General features: G+C 50.1%; 1 protein-coding gene across 1 annotated transcript in view; it reads right to left on the bottom strand.

Annotated features, from left to right (window-relative positions):
• The window catches only part of LOC136856568 (uncharacterized), a 121,832-nt gene extending 107,372 nt beyond the window's left edge, over window positions 1-14,460 (bottom strand). The window contains exon 1 of the mRNA XM_067134435.1: window positions 14,308-14,460. The gene's annotated coding sequence lies outside the window, so the exon portion shown is untranslated. The remainder of the gene's footprint in view (window positions 1-14,307) is intronic.
• Between the last annotated feature and the right edge of the window lie 283 nt (window positions 14,461-14,743).

Genomic DNA, 14,743 nt, shown 5'->3' with positions numbered 1-14,743 from the left:
TAAAAGGAACCATACTAACCTAACGTACCCTAACCTAACCCGACCTAGTGGGCCGTGTTACCCCCTGGTGAAGGAAACTCAACTCTTTACCAAAGTTCCCCTATAACACTGTGCAGTTCTGCGGTTAATTACAAGTTAATTACAGTAAATTTTTGATAAGCAACCAAAATACTAAAGAAAAAGTCAATTTCCAAGGTAATACCCGACGTGGAGCTAATACTTTAGTTCTACCAGGAACTATACTAACCTAACGTACCTAAACCTAACCTAACCTAGCAGGGCATGTTACTTAGTTGGGGAGCTCCGCCCTCTGAACCACCCCGGGTGAAGGAATCTCCACTTTCTACCAAAAGCTCCCCTAAAACACTGCACATGCATAATAGCATTCCAGGATGCCCAACGTAAAACTTCTGAGGTTAATTACAGATTAACTTGATTACAATGGACCAACAAAAAAATAACGGTAAATTCTTAATAAGCAACCAGAATACGGTTATTTTTTGGAAGATTCCAGCCACCTCCCACTTTATAATTTATATTTTTCTTGGGTAAAACACATCAAAACAAAAAAATTCTTCTCAATACACAACCTTTGCAAATGCTTAATAACAGAGAAAAATAATTAATCAAGTTACGTCTTAAAAGGTATGATAATACCGGCCCCCCATCCCCCTCTATAGCTAATACAGCAAAAACGAAACCAGCAAACACCCCTAGGTTACGATAGGTTGGCATTACAGTATTACGTTCTTTTAGTGCCCTATCATTTCCTAGCCATTTTTGCATGTAAAACCCAAAATGGTTTTTCATGCAAAAATGGATAACTGGCATCTTTTGAAATGGGAGGCTGGAGTCTTCTGAAAAATTACCCAAAATAGTATAGGAAAAATCAATGGCAGAACTAAGTAGTAGATCCGCGGCGGCGACGGCCTGCTAACTTGACTTTTTCTACATTTTTGTGCTGCCAATTATGGACTTATCTTTAATTTTTGTCGGATGAATGTAATTAACCTGTAATTAACCCCTAAAGTTCATCCAGCAAGGTAGGGGACCCAATGGGAAAGTGGGGTTATGGATGGGAAATACCCTGGGGACGTGTCCCCAGGGTATTTCCCTCTCAACCAACAAGCTAGGGGACCCGATGGGAATGCGGGGTTATGGGTGGGGTATAACCCCAGGACAGTGTTATTTGGCTATGTAACGGCTCACCTGCTCGTTTCTACCCTACAATTTAGGGGACCCCTAGGGAAAGTGGGGTTATGGGTGGGGTAGGCGATGAGGCATGAGAACCTGGAAGTAGGTCTGTTTGCAACCCAATTCAGCCACAAACTATCAAGCTGTCACGTCTGGTATAAACTCAGCCTGCGTCAACCCCCTCAAAGTTCTGTTGCCCTGGCTTTGTGGTCTTTGTGAATCTTACAGTTTAGAAGGAAACTGATATTGGTCCTGTTATTACTGTTTTCCTAAAATCAGTCAAGGGATCCTACTCTACTGCAGTATGGTGCTGCAGTTAAGTAACTAGCACTCTTCACATAGTTTTCGAAGCTACAGTAATGATGCGGCTGCATTGGCCCCGAGGAAAGAGTTTTGTTGGAACCAGACTCACAGGCTCTTAACTTTCATCCCTAAGGTCTGTGTTCGTCTAAGACCAGTACTCCGTCCACATTCGGTTTCCTGGTCTTTGAGTAATGTATCGAGTTAGCTTCGGTAACCAACAATCATCTTGTTCTTACCTTTCCTTGTTGGGGAAGACCCAAAATTTTTAATCAGCTTAGCTTCTGGTGTTAGTTTTCCTGTACTGTCTGCCCTGTCTAGCGGAACCAATCATTTTGGTTTCCCCTCATCAGGGGTAGTGTTGCAATTCCTCACCCTAACTTTCTATCTACAATTGAAGGTCCTCATTTTCGGTGGTCACCTTGGAAAGTACTCCCTTTTACAAGGTCTGTTTCTGTGCCCAGTTTTCTCCTTACAGGCTTTTTTAGACAGGACCTCGCAATTTTGTCAGATCCTCTCTTTTAAAAAAGGGGGGGGGGGTACTGTCATTGGGTCTGCTACTAGGCAGAAAGTATTTTCTTAATACAAGCCTATTCAGGTTCAATTCTAAGCTCATGATCTTAGACGGTGACCACTTACATTATTTTCATTACATGAATTTAGAGGACCTTACTAATGTTCAGGGTAGAATTCTCCTAGTTGTCAACGTCTCTATTTAAGTCTTTAATAGCATAAGAATGATGTTTATTTCTCTGTTATTTTTCACCGGCTGACACGGGACCCCGATCCAGAAAAAGGATTTTGACAAAGGAAAAATCTATTTCTGGAGAGGGGCCTGTGTCACCCGTGACCCACCCTGTTTTTCATTCTCTCCCTCCCATGGTAAACATCATTCTAGTGGGGGTGGGTGCTAACATGGAATGCGACTAGTGTTGCCTTGTATACAGTCCGCGAGTAGTGCATGGGCTTGTGATCGGCACCTCTCTCATTGGGACTTTTGACATTGGGAATCTCTATAGGATAAGGTTCCGTGTTTTTGTAGTTCACCCTTTTCCATACACGACTCCATCTGGTGGAGCTCGCTCTGGGGGTAGTAACTCCAGCATTTCATTTAGCTTTCTCTGGTATCTAGCAACGGAATTACCTAGAAATAAGTGCTGAATGGACTTTTTCACCGGCTGACATGGGCCCCTCTCCAGAAATAGATTTTTCCTTTGTCAAAATCCATTTTTTATGGCACCGCAGATATGAGAAACCGCTAAATAAACAGAGAAAAAACAAGAACATTAAATGAGCCGACACAAAGGCAACCTCTTCCATTACTACTGTCTTCCCAAACATTTATTGGGGAGCCATTGGTTCATCCCTCACTCCCTTACTGAGGAAACTCGGAGAATGGAAGGCTAAACCCCCCAGACACTTATCTAACCAATCACTTTGCGCTGTTATCCCCCCGCTGAGAAGAACCTGCTAAACGTTAACTCCCAAAGTTGCTAATATGCCCCCCTACTTGGGGGGGCTGTGTCCGGTTTCCGGGGTTCACATACGCGTCCTGCACATGACAGGGCACAGGTACGCCTGTTTTGAACAGTTCATATCCAGTCTGGCAAATGTAATAACTTGTTAACGTGTGTTCCCTATACATGAAACTAACACACCCTGCATGCAATCCTCCCAAACTATAAGTTAACACAGCAAAGAAGAAAACACATATACATTTTTGAGTTTATTCTTGAAAGTTTCAACGTTCTTGGTTGCACTTACTCGCACTTGTTGCAACACAGGTGCCCGCCCGGACCAGTACTGAACACGGCGCAGGGAGATTATATCCCCCTAGCCTACTACTAAACATGGCAAAATGCATTTGCCCCGCCAGCCTAGTAATAAAAACTCAGTGAAAGTGTATCTGTACCCCAAAAAAATAACAGTTTTTAAAAGTAAATTGTATTTTTCCTAACTATACAAACCCGAGGTCCTTTACATTAGGGAAACAGCCGTTGAACTTCAAACAAGGTGGTTAGGCAGTTAACTACTGTCCGGGAGGCGGGAGTACTGCCTGCCCGGATGTAAACATTCCAATTTGCCTTTCGGCCCAGGTATCAGATTGAGGGGTGGCATGAGGTGGGCATAAAGTGTAAAGGACCTCGGGTTTGTATAGTTAGGAAAAATACAATTTACTTTTAAAATTTGTTATTTGTTCCAACACAATATACAAACCTTCGGTCCTTTACATTAGGAGACTTACTGATTGGAGGGAGGAATCTGATAAAGTCTCTCTGAACTGACTGGAGTTCACCACCTTGTCTTCCCTTTCTGGTCGTGAGAGCGAGGAAGGGAAAAACTGCCTCTGACAAAAGATCGGGTTGTAAGAAACGCAGGATCAGTCAGACTTCTGGGTCCCTTTGCATGAAAGAAGAGACATCAGTTCATGCAAAGTAGGCTAGGAAGAATTTGATGTCGGATGACAATGAGGCAAATACAAGCATTGGGTTTGTCTTACAGTCATGGTCTTCTTCCTCCCCTTGCAAGAGGAAGGAGTGGGGTTGCTTCTATTAACCTGAATGGAAATAGAACGGGAGCTGCCGTTATGTGCTTACCTGCCTCGATCGCCAGATCCAGCTTGTAACGGCACGTCCGCTCCCTGCCCGTGGGAAGAGAGCCAGGATGGGGAGAAAGAAGAGAGGCCAGTCACTCAACATTCAATCTCCCAATCACAACCGTACAACTTAGGCGAGTTGCAACCTGTCCTGTTAGAGGAGCTGGATAAGCTACACAACTTGTTGAGCAGCCACCACAGGACCCAAGGAAAAAGTGTCCAAGGACTTGTGTGCAACATCCCGGAGGTAGAAGGAGGTGAAGGTAGTCTGCTGGGACCACACCCCCGCCTTCAGCACCTGTGACACCGACATATTCTTCCAGAATGCGAGGGACGGACCAGTGCTGCAGACCTCGTGAGCTCTTGGATGAAGCGTACCGGTGTCGTCTTCTCCTGCAGCAGAGTACGCTCTCCGTATCATCTCACAAAGCCAAAAAGAGATAGTGTTCTTGGACACTTCTTTCTTGGTCGAGCCAGTGCTAACGAAGAGTCGTCGACACTCAGGCCTGAGGCGCCGAGTTCTCTTCAGATAGCGCTGCAGCACTCTAACAGGACACAGTAGCATCTCGTCTGGTTCATTACCTACAAAGTCCTCTAGGGAGGGGATCGTGAAGGACTCGAACCGTGCGTCCGGGACCGAAGGGTTCTGAGTCTTCGCTATGAAATCTGGGACAAAATCGAGCGTAACTGATTCCCATCCCCTTGAGTGTTTAACATCAAAGGAAAGTCCGTGAAGCTCGCCAACTCTCTTCGCCGATGCCAAGGCTAGCAAGAAGACGGTCTTGAGGGTCAGATCCCTGTCTGACGACTCTCGTAAAGGCTCGTACGGTGCACGAGTCAGGCTCCTTAGGACGAGAGTCACATCCCAAGCAGGGGACCTGAGATCCCTGGGTGGGCAAGACTGTTCGAAGCTTCTCATGAGTAGGGAAATCTCGAAGGAGGAGGAGATGTCTACTCCTTTCAGCCATAAGACTAGGCCAAGTGTGGTGCGGTAGCCTTTCACAGCTGAAACGGAGAGAAGCTTCTCTCAGCGAAGGAAGACGAGGAAGTCCGCGACCTGCTGAACAGTAGCTCCGACCAGCGAGATACCCCTTCAACGACACCAGCCACAGAAGACGGACCACTTTCCCTGGTATACCGCTGCGGAGGATCTTCTGAGGTATCCTGCCATCTCTGTTGCAGCGCGGCGCGAAAAGCCTCTCGCTTGCAAGAGATGGTGGATAACCTCCAGCCGTGAAGACACAGGGAATGCACTGCCAGGTGGAACCACTCTGCGTGAGGTTGACGCAGGAGGTTGGGCCAGGGGGGAAATCTCTCTTGGGGCCTCGGAGAGGAGAGCTAGCAGGTCTGGGTACCAAACGGCCTGGGGCCATTTGGGTGCCACCAGAGTCATTCTGAGATTCGGGGTGATCATCACTCGGCTGATCACTCGGCGAATCAGACAGAACGGGGGAAAGGCGTATGCGTCGAGATTGTCCCACAGGTGTTGGAACGCGTCCTCCGCAGCGGCCCATGGGTCCGGCATGACAGAACAGAAGACCTGGAGCTTTCTGTTGTGCCGGGTGGCGAACAGATCGATGGCTGGATGCCCCCATAGGTCGAACAGCCTTTCCGCTACTTCCTGATGGAGGGACCATTCGGTCCCTACCACCTGGCTCTGGCAGCTGAGCTTGTTTGCCATGACATTCCTCTTGCCTGGAATGTACCTGGCTGACAGCTCTACCGAGTGAGCCACAGCCCACTCGTGCACCTGCATCGTCAATTGATGAAGCTGTTGGGACACCAGTCTCCCCTGCTTGTTGACGATATGCCACTACCATGGTATTGTCGCTCATCAGTACCACGGAGTGTCCCATCACTCGATCCCGGAACTCTTGGAGGGCCAGGAAGGCTGCCTTGAGTTCCAGGATGTTGATGTGAAGGTGCTCGTCGTCTCGGTGCCACACTCCCGAAGTCAGCAACTCCTCCAGGTGTGTGCCCCATCCCTCGGTCGATGTGTCTGAAAACAGAAGCATGTCCGGAGGGGGAGTATGCAGGGATACTCCTATCAAGAGGTTCCTGTCGTCTGACCACCAGCGAAGGTCCTTCCTCACCTCCTCGGAAAGAGGGATGAGGAAGGACTGGAGGTCTTGGGACTGGGACCAATGCTCCTTTAGTCTCCACTGGAGAGACCGCAGGTGAAGACGCCCATGAGGTACTAGCTTCTCCAAAGACGACAGGTGACCGATGACGACTTGCCATTGCCGAGCTGGCTGCTCCTGCCGTGACAGGAACAGCTGTGCTGCCTGCCTGAACTTGCTGATACGAGAGTCCGAGGGAAAGACTTTCGCTGCCACCATACCTATCAGCATGCCCAGGTACTTTATCCTCTGCTTGGGGGTGAGATCTGACTTCTCCAGATTTACCACGATCTCTAGATCCTGGCAAAACTTGAAGAGCCGATCCCTGTCCTGTAGCAACTGCGAGCGAGAGCTCGCCAGGACTAGCCAGTCGTCGAGATACCTCAGAAGACATATCCCGTGCGAGTGGGCCCAAGCTGACACGAGGGAGAAGACTCTTGTGAACACCTGGGGAGTGGTCGAGAGCCCGAAACAAAGTGCCCTGAATTGGAAGACCGACTCCCCGAGGACAAAGCGAAGGTACTTGCGAGAGGACGGATGAATGGGTATTTGGAAATACGCATCCTTCAGGTCCACCGTAAGCATGAAGTCGTTCTCCCTGATGGAGGCCAGCACGGTTTGCGCTATTTCCATTGTGAACTGAGTCTGGCGAACGAAATGGTTCAAGGGAGAGAGGTCTATGACCAGTCTCCATCCCCCTGAGGCTGTCTCTACGAGAAATACACGGCTGTAAAAGCCTGGAGACTGGTCCGACATGACTTCTACAGCACCCTTGCTCAGCATCGCTTGCACTTCTTGCTGTAGTGCAGTGTCCTTCGATGATCCCGGAACATAAGTCTGGAGATGGACCGGAGAGTAGGTGAGGGGAGGCCGAGACTCAAAGAGTAGTAGATATCCCTCCTGAAGGACATCCACTATCCAGGTCTCGGCTCCAAGTCGCTGCCAAGTTGCCCAATGGCTCGACAGGCAACCCCCCCCCCTTGGGCAGCTGTTGGGCGGGAACGCCGCCCCTAGCGTTTCCCCTTCTTCATCTTACCCTTGCCCCCTTTACCGGCTTGGAAAGTGGGCTGAAAAGGGCGGGAGGGACCCCCACTTCTCGAGGAAGAAGAAGGCTGGGTGTTTCCTTGGGACCCCTTCGAAGACTGGGACTTCTTAGGGGCCGAGGAAGTGCCAGCCTGGCCCGAAGACCTGGCTGCAGTGGAATGCGAAGACCCGGAGGTCTTGTCCACTGCCTGGTGGACAAGCTGGTCGCTGTCATCGGCACGGCACTTGTCTACTGCGGCATCCACCAGCTCTCTGGGGAAGAGAGAGGAGGAACCCAGCAAAGGTCCATTCCGCAGGGCAATAGCTGACTCGGGACCTACAGACCTGGCGAAGCGAGAGAGAACGGCATCCCTTCGCTTTAGCACCAGGTTCGCCCACAGGTTCACAGTCTGGTGGGCGAGGTAGGAGATAGCCCTACCCCCAGACTGGCACAGTCTCCCAAAGGCGGAGTCCTCCCCAGGTACAATAGCGCCTGAGGAAGCAGCTACCTTCGATACTGTGAAGGACCACAGATCGAGCCAGGAAACTGCTTGGAAGGCCGCCATGGCGGTGGCTTCCAGGGTTGCAGCTTCTTGCTGAGAGAGGGAGATACTCTCTGCAGTCAATTGCTGCAACGTCAGACCCGGATCCAGACGAGTCAGGTCTGGGTCAACCTGCCTAGTCAGTAACGCCCCTTCAACTGGGGTGTAGAAGCGCTTCTGTCGAGGCAGAGGAGGAGGAAGAAGCTTGTCTGAGCAGCTCGAACGAAGTGAACTGTCTTGCCCAGACACAAGACCATTCACCTGGTCAAGTACCCCCTTGGCAAGAGTGGACCATGGCAGCCCCACCGAAGCCTTGGGTTCCTTCTTGGGTCCCCAGAAGGATTCGAGGCGCGACGGACGATCCACAGACAAGGCCGTGGTCCCTTCCCCGAGGTCATTGTGCTGACGAATCAGCGCGATAACCTCCGCAAAAGTCCTCTGTATTTCGGGGGTGTCCGCATCCCGGGGCAGAGGACCCTTGAGTCCCCCCTGAGTGCGGTCCTCCTGTACTACTCTCCCCGCAGGAGGGAGAACCTCAGCAGACCCGCGTGAACCTTCCTGAGCCACGCGGACGTAAGACCTGGTCGAGCCGAGGACCGAGCCAGGTTCGTACCCCCACGCAGTAGAACTCTGAGGAGAACACTCCCCAGAGTTCATCCTCTCCGACTCGCACCCCCTGGAAGAAACCGAAGGGGCGGAGGGGACAGGCGAGGAAGATCGAGTGCTCTCACTGGCTTTACTGCCAGAACCAGCAGAGGCAGTGGGCCGAGAGCGGTCACCAACCCGCGGTGATGACGAGCTCCCGGGTCGAGGAGACTGCTTTAGCCCAGGTGAAGCAAGGAAGAGCCGGAGCACCTGCATGCCCGGGCTCTTTCTCTCGCCCCACGCCCTGGTCTGTACAGCGAGAAGTTTCTCCCGTATCAGACTGGGGTACCCGGGTCTCCTTGGGGACCCAGGTACTCGGAGCAACTCGTGAACGAGTGTCCGACGCGGGCTCGCTGGCCTTCAAAGCAGGAAGTTTCTTAGGCACAGCGGGGGGAGTACAGGACTTGGTCTGCACGCCCTTGGCTCCCGATGCCACTGACCCGGAGGCCAGGGCAGCGGTTCCCTGATCCGAGGATCAGGAAGAGCCGACGAGAGATCCCACTGCCTCCCCTGTGGAAGGAAGCAGACCCTTAGAAGCCTCGGTGCGAGGTTTCTTGGGGGGGGGGGAGAGGCAGGCTTCTTCTTCTTTGGTTGCGAAGCCTCGGAAGGAGAAGCAGGAGAGGCAGCAGACGAAGACGACGATGATAATGAAGACAAAGATGAAGATGACGACACCTTCCTAGACCTCCTCTTCTTCTTCTTCTTCACCATCTGCTTCAGGAACGCTGTCAGATCCCCAAGCCAGGAGGGCGTGGACGAAGACTCAGGAACAGCAGGAGGGGCTGCAGCAGAAGGTACATTCCGGGCAGAGACCACGGAGCTTGAGCCACCATTTGCCTGGGTGGAAGCAACCGCGTGTCAGCCAGGAACAAAAAAGGGGGCAGGGCCGGGAATGCAGGCACCGCCCCTCCCGCATGGATAGTCATGTCAGGCCGCACCAGGGTCGATGGGATGGGGAAAGGAACAGATGAAGGGCCGGGCTGGAACGTAAGGTGAGGAACTGTGGTTGTAGACAAGCCAGGGTCAGCAACGGGGGCAACGACAGTCACATACGGGTAGGATGACGTCACCATGTAGGAGGGACCAGCTCGCGTGAACGGGGCCAGGAAGCCAGGCGACAGCGGTACAGCATGTTGCAACGCAGGGGAAGCCGAAACCTGGGTGTCGAGGTGTGAGGCTACCGACACCGGGAGCTGCACAAACCTGGACATGGTGACAGTCGTAGTAGTGGCTGTCGTTGCCGAGTGAGTGGTAAATGGAGCGGAGGACAGTGGAGCCAATCCCTCCAGTGACGTACCCAGTAGGCCCAGGTGTAGCCAGGTTGGGGTTGGGTTCGAAGCCTGGCTATCCAGCCCGAGACCTGAAGCAAGAGTCGGGTTAGTATGGGAAGCCTCCACCCGCTCTGGAGGAAAAAACTCCCCTCCAGAACGGGAAGAGACCTCTGAGAGGATGTCCCGGTCCAACTCTCCCCCGCGCCATTCCACAAACGATGAAACAAAAGAGGAAGGGGAGGGGGAATCCTCACCTGAGGGAGAGGTAGCAAGCAGGGGAAGCTTGCCGGGAGGGAGAAATGAGCCCGACACATTCGCCACCACTGGAGTCGTCGGGGCGTTTCCCTCGGATGACTCCTTGGTAGGCTTACGACGGTAACGTCTCCTCCCCTCGAACTTCCTCCATTGCTCGGGGGACCAAGAGCAACACTCACTACAAGGGTCGTTGTGTGAACACACACGTCCCCTGCAAGATGCACAGAGGGCGTGTGGGTCCACGTCAACTCTAGACTGAAAAGAGTTACATTTTTTCCCTCCCACCCCAGGACATACAGGCTGGGGATAGGAAGGCTTGGTTGATTTATCCATAACAAAAAAGGTAAGATTTCCCACCAAATTATGAAGAAAGAAAGCTGTCTGGCAGAGAGTGGCGAAGAACAACGTCCGTGCGCTACAACGGCCGAAAGCAAATTGGAATGTTTACATCCGGGCAGGCAGTACTCCCGCCTCCCGGACAGTAGTTAACTGCATAACCACCTTGTTTGAAGTTCAACAGCCGTTTGCAGCCTACGCCTGAAAGTAATCCTAATGTAAAGGACCGAGGGTTTGTATATTGTGTCGGAACAAACACTTTCCCTACACACATTTTTCACACGGCAGTATCATTTCCCTGCTTCATTCTCATAACCACCGGGATTCCATTTCCCCGAACCCATTACTAAACACGGCGAAATGAATTTAACCCGCCAGCCCAGTACTAAACACGGCGAAAGCGTATCTGTACCCAAAAAAAAAAAAATTTTGCCCAGCCACATTTTTCTCACCCAGTTTTGGTTTCTTTGCTTACTGTCATAACCAACGCGAAGCTTTTCAATGAAACCATTCCTGTTACTGCCGCGTAAGTTTCCCCCTTCCCCCCCAAGCCCCTCACGTAAACCCTTCCCCCAAACACCCAATTGTGTCAAAACCCCCCACATCCCACCTCCCCTTCACCCACCACAACCCTTATCTGCTACCCAGGCCTACGCCTTAAAACATACACATTTTGCGCTTCCTTGTTCAGTACAGTGGCTGAATCCCTTCCGTCCACGTCGCATTCGTCTGAGCCAATAACCTGGCACACTCTCCCAGTGTCTTACGCTAACTGCTATCTCAGTTACCGCAACTTTTCTGCCTATTACTTGTGCAATTACGAATGCTTAACAGGCTTTGCCAAGATCACAGCCTGCTAAAAACACTGCTTTTGTCCGCACTGCAGGATGGAGTGCCGTCACGACCTGCAGAAGAGGGCATTTAGGTGCGGCAGGACCTACGGTACAGCACAGAAGAAGGGCCAGAAGAGGTGTAGTTTTTACCAACTGTTGTTCTGGAAATCCTGGTTTTCTCACGCACTTTTGAAAGCAGCGGCTGATCTCTACCCTCTTGGTCCCTAAGGTAAGGCCAGCTATTTCTGATGGTGTCAACTTTTTTTTTGTCTGCAAATTATTTTTTCCTGCCAGGTTGCTCCTTTCAGCCAGCGCTAAGTGCCTTCCTGCTCTTGTTTTTACCTTGGGAACTGGTTTTTTCTCCACTTTTACCGCTTCTGGTAAAGTTGATGAAGTTTGTTTTTTGTCAGCCATAATCTTTGTCCCCGTCTCTGTTAGCAGGCAGTGTTCCCTCCCCTCCCCACCCCCAGTTGATGACCCGCTTTTCGTTCCCACACGTTTTTGTCAGCCACCTTCCTCTCACCCCTTCTTTGTCCCCTCCCCACTTAACCCCGCTTTTGGGGTACATGAGGAAATTTCTCCCTCCCTGCCTCATTACCCCCCACCCTTTCAGCCGCTCCCTCCCTTTTGCGTATGGCTCCCTCTCGTTTTCCCCTCCTGCCAGCGCCCCATAACGTAAACATGTCCGCTCCACTTCTCTGTTTTCCCCCACCCAGAACCCGGATTCCCAGTCCCCCTTTACTGTTATGTAGAGTTAGGGGGTAGTTTACAGTTTCGTTTGCCAGGCCGCGTAACACCTTCTGCCCGGGCTACAATAACTCCGCCAAGGTAAGTAGTTCTGCGACCCGACCCCGCAACCTGCGTGCCCCAAGATATGACCCAGTCTCTTGCCAGTTTACCAAGATGTCGTCCGTCCAGTCTGCGCATCCCTCCCACGTGCAATTTGCTGCCACAAACCCAGTGACTATCCTAGACTTAGCAGTGCTGTGCAATGACAAATGCTCTTTACTCGTATTTTTAATGAAAAGTGGCCAGATCAGTGATTTCAGTGGTGTTTGTGGCCACTGCAAAGAAGGAACAGTTGGACTGATCAAACGTGGCGACAGTTTTCAGTGGTGTTGTAACGCACGCCACTGCAGTGGCCACAAACACCACTGAAATCACTGATCTGGCCACTTTTCATTAAAAATACGAGTAAAGAGCATTTGTCATTGCACAGCACTGCTAAGTCTAGGAGTGGCTCGTTCTTCTCCGGTTCGCACCTTTCATTTAGGACCATTTTAATTCTCATTCACGGCTGGATTCACGAACTTCCCCAGAAATATACGCAGATGACTCTGAAAATCGGGTCACCTAACACCATAGTGGACTGGTACAATTTCTGCCGGGAAGTTTGTATAGACATTTTATTGCAGGACAACCGGAAAATCGGCGGGCCAGGACACGTCGTGGAAATTGACGGATCCAAATTTGGTAAGCGAAAACTTCACAAGGGTAGACGTGTCGACAGTTGTTGGGTACTTGGCGGGACTGACTGGGAAACAAAGGACGCATTTTTTCAAGTTGTTGCCGACAGAACTGCAGAAACACTCATCCCAATTTTAATTGAAAACATCCACCCTGACTCCATTGTAATTTCAGACTCTTGAAATCATACCACACTTTAAGCCAACATTTCAAAACACACCGTAACATTAACCACTCATTACACTTTGTTGATCCAGCAGACAGAAGCATACACACAAACACAATAGAATCTACTTGGCGGGTGTTGAAGGGTAATGTTTTGCCTAAAAGCGGTACAGTAAAAAATTTGTATGATTCGTATTTCTCTATGTATTGTATTAAGAAATGCTACCTATCAAATGTTGATTGCCCGTTTAAAGCCTTTTTGGAATTAATTAAACGTACATATCCTTTAAGTCGAGCCGACTCAACACCCACCAAGATGCGGCCTAATTTCACTGAAACCCAACAATCCCGAGACGTCGCCGTACAAACGGATTCGTCAATTACACCCGTCCCTGTTCCGCTTGTTCCAGTCGTCCAGATCATGCTAAAACCAGAAGTCCCAGCCCAAAAGTGAAGAAGAATCGAGCCACCGTCCGAATTTTCCGATGATTCCGACTTCTACTAAGGTAAGGCAGTTTATTATTAATTTATGGTTACACATTTTAGTGGCTTTTTTTGGGGGGAGGCCTCCCCCCCCCGACCAGGTCAGGGCACACCGTCTTGTTTAAGGTTAGGTCGGTTCGTTCTGGTTAGCTCACAATCTTGCATTTTGCACGAATTGTGTTAGCTGGCTTTACTGGGGGGGGTCCAGGGGGGGCAAAGCCCCCCTGGCCAGGTTAGGGCACGCTGTCCTGTGTTAGGTTAGGTTATGTGACTTCTGGTTAGGTCAGGACCTGGCACTATGGGAAAGGTTAGGTCTGTTTGTTATGAAAATGCTGGTATATATACAATGGCTTCCGAGCCGCTGCCATCTTGTTTGTATTTGTCTGCCAGTTTCCTAGTCGGAACCTGGGTCCCGACTAGAAAACTGGCAGACGACAGCCTTGCCGACCTAAACTGTAGGCGCTCCAAGTTAGGGGACAAATGACACTTGGCCGCCAACAAACAAACTCGCCTCCGTTATCAGAAGCCGTAAAAGTGGGGAAAAAACCAGTTTCCAAGGTAAAAACAGGCGCGGAGCTAATACTCAGAATTACCAAATCAATTTCCAAAGTAATGCCCGATGTGGAGCTCTTGCTTAGTTCTACCCCCTGCCCAAGTAATTCGTGAGCCCCCACTCCGTATGCCTATATTTAACTAGGGTAAAACTATTTTAGTTGTGCGGCCTGATTCTCGCCAGACGCCGACCGGGACGGGTTACAGCCTTTTTGGGGGTTCCAGGGGGGGCTTCCCGGGAAGGTCAGGGCACGTTGCCCCAAGTTAGTCTAGGTTTGGTAGATAAAATCTGGTTAGGTCAGGACCTGGCATTATGGGGAAGGTTTGTCTATGTATGAGGAACCTGTCCCAGTCGACGACTGGTGGGAATCAGGCAGCGTGGCAACTGAAGTAAAGCAAAGTTCTGCCTTATCGAGTTTTTGTCCGGCCTAGGCCTATGACTCATGTAAATGGTTAACACCCAATTCGTTCATCCCATATCATATTTAGCCTACCATAAGATAAAATTATGTTTTACATACGTACCTGTAAGTCTTTTTACAAGTAAGCGTTACAGAACAACACTAAAACGTCAAAACGTATCATCAATAAACTACCTCTATCGCAGTGGTAGTAGTAGTAGTAGGTGAAATTTTCCTTTGAAACTGCTCCCTTGCTCGTTTTGTTCTTCATTTGTTTGTGTTGTTTAATTTTTTTGCCTCTGTACTGCCGTAAATCTTTTATAAATTCTTTCCTATTTTCATTTTCCACCTTCAACAGATCTGGAGATAAAAGTATATTAGTTATCAATTCCTCTTTATTTTCCTGATATGGCTGCTGCACAAAACTATATCTATTTCTAATCTCATTATATGCTGGGCAGTAGAGTAAGAAATGTTCTAACCTTTCGTTTTTTCCTCACAACACAAACATTTTGTATCTCCCCCTTTTAGCCTATTCCTATAATTTAATCCTAGTGTGC

The sequence above is a fragment of the Macrobrachium rosenbergii genome, chromosome 36, assembly GCF_040412425.1.
Source record: "Macrobrachium rosenbergii isolate ZJJX-2024 chromosome 36, ASM4041242v1, whole genome shotgun sequence".
Taxonomy (NCBI): Eukaryota; Metazoa; Arthropoda; class Malacostraca; order Decapoda; family Palaemonidae; genus Macrobrachium; species Macrobrachium rosenbergii.
The sequence above is the reverse complement of the archived record's forward strand: the minus strand, read 5'-3'. Positions and strand labels throughout refer to the sequence as shown.